Source organism: Corapipo altera, unplaced genomic scaffold (genome assembly GCF_003945725.1).
Source record: "Corapipo altera isolate COAL_440 unplaced genomic scaffold, ASM394572v1 242, whole genome shotgun sequence".
In the NCBI taxonomy this organism is placed as follows: domain Eukaryota; kingdom Metazoa; phylum Chordata; class Aves; order Passeriformes; family Pipridae; genus Corapipo; species Corapipo altera.
In genome coordinates this window covers 1,040-7,079 of record NW_020885136.1, presented here as the reverse complement: position 1 = coordinate 7,079, position 6,040 = coordinate 1,040, and the positions used below count along the sequence as shown (strand labels likewise).

The 6,040-nt window shown below is 56.7% G+C and overlaps 1 pseudogene; it reads right to left on the bottom strand.

The window, feature by feature from the left end:
* Positions 1–647: 647 nt before the first annotated feature.
* LOC113960503 lies at positions 648–4,178 on the bottom strand (annotated as a pseudogene).
* Positions 4,179–6,040: the final 1,862 nt, after the last annotated feature.

Here is a 6,040-nt window from a genome sequence, read left to right as displayed (position 1 = left end):
CACGGACTCCACTCTACCCCACGCCTGACGGAGCAGACACGGACTCCTCTCCCTGAGCGGGAAGCAGCGGTAGGACCCCCATCCCCCTGTGCCGCGAAGCGGAGGGAGGGAATAGGGGATAAAGTGAAGTCCGTGAAGGAGGGAGGGGTGGGGGAAGGTGTTTTATTAGGACTCGTTTGACTTCTCACCCTCCTGCTGGGATCTGAGCGGTTCCCAATCCCATCAATGTCCCCCAGTCGGGTCTTTGCGCGGCGATCAAACAAGACCCTGTTCCGGCCCCCCGGCCCGGGCCGCGCGACAAAATGGCGGCGGCACAGCTCGAGTCCCGCCATGATTGGCTGCTTGCCCCGTCACTCCTCGCCCTCGCGTGCTCATTGGTCGGCTCGGGCGGGCACTCCCCGCCCCCTCCCTCTGCCGGGCCGGGGCAGCGGCGGCAGCGCCCGGACGGCGCTGAGGCGGCGGCGGAGCTCAGGGGCGGCCCCGGCGCGGTGGGACCCGCGCTCGGTCCTGCCGGGGCTCGGGGCTCGCTGCGGGCGGAGGGGGCGGGAGGCGCCAGGGGAGCGGGGTCTGGCGGGCTCGGCCCCCCGTGTCCCCTCCCCAGGGACCGCTGAGGGAGCGGTGATTCAAAGAAATCCTTAAACAATATGTAAAAGCACACTTTTTATTTCCGCCCGGGGCAATGCAAAGGGATGTCGTCCCCCCGTGCATTCCACTGAGAAAAGAAACACAACAGCTTTTATACATTTGGAAGGAGTAAGTTTCAAAAATTATCTATCATATACAGTCTTTGAGAATTGGTACGAAGTCTGCCTTATCTAAATAGACATTCAGTTACCTATCCCTATTTTTATTATTATAGAGTAGTTACATCATGGTGTAACTGGGATGTTACACGGAGCTGGATCCAGCATTGGAACTCACCAATTGCCATGTTATATCCCTTCCTCTTTCTAATGGAAATAAAGTGGGATCAGGACCCATGGCACAGCATCCCTGGAATGCTGCTGGGCGGATCTGTGCCCCTTCCCAATCCCCATCCCATGAGTTACCGGATCGGAGCTTCCAGATACCAAATCTCAGGATGAGGGTGATGATGATGGCAGCGATGACAGACACAGCGACCAGCACCAGGATGAAATTCCATCCGAATTCCAGCTCTGGGAAATGCAGGATGATGAGGAGAGGGAGGGGAAACCGGAACCCCCATCCCACTGCTCCGCATCCCCAAATTTCTCAGTTCCCAATTCCCAAATTCCACATTCCCAGCCTCACACCAGGCAAAGATCCAGGGCTCCGGCATTCTGGCGTGCTCCACCCAGCACCGGTACTGCTCCCGCTCCCCCAGATCCTGGCCCAGCTGTGGAAGGTGCCGTCGCTGTTGGGAACGATCCCGCCCCACTCTGTCTCCTGATCCCGGATTTCATCCCCCTTCAGCCAGTTGATCCCAGTCATCCCGGGGTAGAATCTGTACACATGGCAGGACATCAGGATCCCGTGTTCCTCTTTCCCAGACACATGGATGTCAGGGGGCTCTAGAATGCGATAATGGTGGGATCTATCCATGGAATTTCCAAGGGAATGGACAGCAATGAGATCCACCCACAGAATTCCCGTGGGAATAGGATGAAGGTGAGATGCATAAACAGAATTCCTATGGGAATTGCTGCGTTCTCAAATTCCACCTTCCCAAATCCCACATTCCCCAGTTCCCCATTTCCATGGGAATTCTGCCCCCACCTTTTTGCTCCAGTGCCTCCTGCCCATACCAGACATGTTTCTGGAGCACTTCCAAGCAGGTGTGCTCCAGGTAATTTGTCAACCTCTCCACCATGGTCCTGTCAGATTCCCATTTCCTCTTGGTGATCTGGGCAGCGCCATCGGCCGCCATGAAGCTCCTGGATCCCAGTTCGAAGGAGATGAAATCCTGCCCGTCATAGCCTTCCCGATGGGATCCACAGACGCTCCCGTCGGACAGGAGCTCACAGCCACAATCCCACTGCAGTGTGTGGAGACCTGAGGGGTGGAATCAGACCCATAGAGACCTATGGAAGTGTGTCCCAGCCCCACAAGGCCCCATTGCAGCCCTGCAGAGTCTCATAGTCTGATGAAGATCCACAGATCCCATTCCAGACCCTTGGAGTCCCCCAGATCCCCTCTAGGCCCACAGATCCACATCCCAGCTCCACAGATCCCCCTTCCCCGGCTCCCCCCACTCACCCCCACTCTGGTTGTACCGGATCTGCAGCATCTTCAGGTGGGCGGGGTCCCTGTGCCGGTACCTCTCGTTGATCCAGGTCTCAGTATCCCAATATCCCGGCTCAGCTCCAACCGCCATCCACAGAGTCCGTGGCTCCACCCGGCTCCGCTCGCTGTTGTAGCTCGCGAAGGGGATCCTGTCCACAAACGCCACAGCCACATATCGGGGGAGCCCCGGGCCAGGTTCCAACACCACCACTCGCACGTAACGCAGGGAGTGGAGAACTGGGGGGACACGGACATTTGAGGGGTCTGGGGAGGCCCAAGGTGAGAGACTGGGGGGCTGAGGGGGCTCATCGGTAAAGGAAAGGGGGAACTGAGAAAGCTGGGAGAGCCAGAAAGGGGCTTGGGAGTCCCAGGGTCAAGGAAAGAGGGATGCAGGGATGAGGAGAGGTGAGATGGGGGGCTCCAAGGGGTCTCTGTGCCCAGAAAAGGGGGGTCCAAGGGGCCCCAGTGCTGGGGAAAGGGGGGTCATGGGATGGGTCCTGGATGTCATCGGAGTAGAGAAAAAGAGGGGCTGAGGGCTGGAAAAGGCAGAAATGGGAGTCCAGGAGGTCCCAGGGTCAAGGAAAAGAGGGGCTGGAAGAGGTGGGATGATGGGAAAAGGGGATGTGGGGGGCTATTGGTGCATGATAAGGAGGTGCAGAAGAGTCCTGGAGCCAGGTATGGGGTGCAGGGGGGTCCCCATGTATGGGAATGGGTGTTCAGGTGGTCCCAGTGCTGGATGAGGTGTGTCAGGGACATCCTGCTGCCCAGGAGTAGGGATTCAGGGGGGTCCTGGTACAGGGTAAGAGGTCCTCGTGCCTGGAAATGGAGGTTCAGGGGGGTCCCGGTACCCAGGAATGGGAGTTCAGGACAGCCTCATTCCCGGGAATAGGGGTTCAGGGGGTCCTCGTGCCCAGGAATGGGGGTCCAGGGGGGTTCCAGGGCTGGATAAGGGGATGTAGGCAGGTCTATGTGCCAGGGAAGGGATGCAGAGGAGTCCCCTTTCTGGGAATGGGGATTCAGAGGATGCCGGTGCTGGATAAGGGGGTTTGTGGGGGTCCTAATGTTTGGGGAGGAGGTGCAGGAGGGTCTCAGTGCCCAGGAATGGGGGTTCAGGGCAGTACTCGTGCTTGGGAATGAGCATTCAGGGGGACCCCTTCCCGAGAATGGGGGCTCAGGAGAGTTCCAGGGAAGAGGGTTCAGGGGGTGCCGGGGATGGATAAGGGGGTTCAGGGAGGTCTCTGTGCCAGGGAAGGGGTGCAGGAGAGTCCGTTTCCCAGCAATGGGGGTTCAGGGGGTTTACTATTCTCAGGAAGGGGGGTTCACTTCCCAGGAATGGAAGTTCAGGAGGTCCCAGTTCCGAGGGTCCCACTTACCCTTCGTCGCCCCCCCCCTGGGTCCCCCAGGAGCCCCAGGAGTGCCCCGAGAACCAGCGCTGGAGCCATCGTGCTGCTCTGCTGCGTTTGGGAAACATCCCTCCCTCAAATTACCCTTTTTTGGTCACAGGCTTAAAAAAACCGGTTTCTTCTTCTGGAATGCTTCCCAGCTCTGTGGTATGGCCAAGATACACCTTCTTATCAGTAGTGCTCAGGCCCAGATGGTTTAGTCTCAAGACTAAGATATCCACTTGTACATAGCTATGGGTAGATACAGGACTAAGCCCTGTTTGGTAAAGCTGAAGGAATTCACAAGACTTAAACTCTGTGTCATGGGTTGACCCTGGCTGGATGCCAGGTACCCACTAAAGCCACTCTCCCTCTGCAACTGGACAGAGGAGAGAAAAAAAACCAACTGAGGATTCATGAGTTGAGATAAGATCTGGGAGGGGTCAGTGACTGATCACCTTCACAGGCAAAACAGATTCCAAGTGGAGATATTACCTAAGTTTATTACTGACAGGATAAGGCCCAAAGAGTGAGAAACAAAACAGTCTTAAAAACACCTTCCTCCCACCCCTCCTTCCATGTTCTCCCTCCTCCCTCCAGCAGTGCAGGGGGACGGGAATGGGGGTTACGGTCAGTTGTTGTTTCTGCCGAGAGACAGTCCTTGATGGACCTCTCCAATGTGAGTCCATCCCTCGGGCAGCAGCTCTTCCCAACCTGCTGTCCTGTGGATCACTCTTCCATGGGGTCAGTCCTTCACAGATGAGCTGTACTGGCGTGGGTCCCCCACAGGGGCCACGAGTCCTACCTGGGAAAAACCTGCTCCAGCCTGGGCTTCCCTCTCCACGGGCTGCAGGTCCCTGCCAAGACCCTGCTCCATCCTGGGTCTCCCACAGTCACAGCTTCCTTCCTGCATCTACCTGCTCCAGCCTGGTCTCCTCCATGGGCTGCAGGGGGGTCTCTGCACCCCGATGCTCCCCCATGAGCTGCAGGGGGGTCTCTGCACCCCGATGCTCCCCCATGGGCTGCAGGGGCACAGCTGTCCCACCCTGCTCTGCCCCGTGGGCTGCAGGGCCTCAGCTCCGGCACCTGGAGCACCTCCTGCCCCTCCTTCTGCACTGCCCTTGGGGTCTGCATTGCTGTTCCCATGTTCTCACTCTGCTCTTCCCTGCCTGGGATTCCTTCTGCACAACAACCTTCTGTTCTTAAATATGTTATCCCAGAGGTGTTACTATTGCTCCTGACTGGCTCAGCCTTGGCCAGCAGCAGGAATTCCATCCTGGAGCCGGCTGGCATTGGCTCCATGGGACAGAGGAAGCTTCTGGCAGCTTCTAACAGAAGCCACCTCTGTAGCTCCCCCCACCAAAACCAGCCACACTGCACACCGTTTGTTGCAATTAAGGATTTTACCAACATTTCCCCCCTTCGAGACTTGTTGAAATTTTCAGCAAGTCTCACTTATAAGCCTTATAATATTTTGGGTTACAAACATTAGTACAACAACATAAATTCATAAAAGACAACAATCACTGTCATCACAGTCACTATAATTCATTTGACCCACTGAGAGTGGTCTGGACACCAAAATGATCTTTTCCAACAACTCCTGAAATCTCCAGGAAATGCCATCCTTTTGTACATCACACCAGAGGTGTTCCCACCTACCCTGAACCCAATCAAAGACCACACTCAGACTTTACTCAGCGGACTGTGGGTATCCTTCCCTCACTCCACAGGACTTTTACCTCCCAGGCCTCCGCCACCACCTCAGTGGGCTACAACCATCAGCGTAGCAGAGCTGCAGCGACCAGGTCTCATTGCTGGATCTGGGGGGTGTCCTGTGGGTCCTTCGAGTCTCAGCCCTGCTCCAACTGCCAGTGCCAGCACTGCAGCCTCACTCCAGCACTGACCCTCCAAACTACTCTGCCAAGTTTCAATGGGTGGGGGGAGGCCGGCTGCCATCCTGTTTTGATCAGGTGGGTGGGAGCCCACCCAGAAAGTTCTTGCTCTGCAGGTAGTGCCCAGAGTGCTGCACCAATGGCATGTGAGAGACAGAGGATCAGGGCTTTTTTTTTTGGCTGGAAGGGCAATCGTTCGTGGCGGGAGTCCCATTCCTAAATGGGCCGTCCGAGGCCCAAAAGTGAATACAGACAGAGATTCCTCCCAGACCTGCTGTTGGTGCAGCACTCTGGGCACTACGTGCACAGCAAGACCTTTCTGGGTGGGCACCTTTGGTCTGGGAGGAATCTTCACCCATATGCAATTTTGGGAGTCAGGCTGGCTGTTCTGAGGCAGGGCTGAAAACAGGAAACAACAGCCCTTATCCCCAGGAAAGAAGGACTGGAAGCTTTGGCTTTGTGGTGCACTTGATGGGCCAGCCTGGGCACTCCATGGGCAGCAAGAGCTTTCTGTGCTGG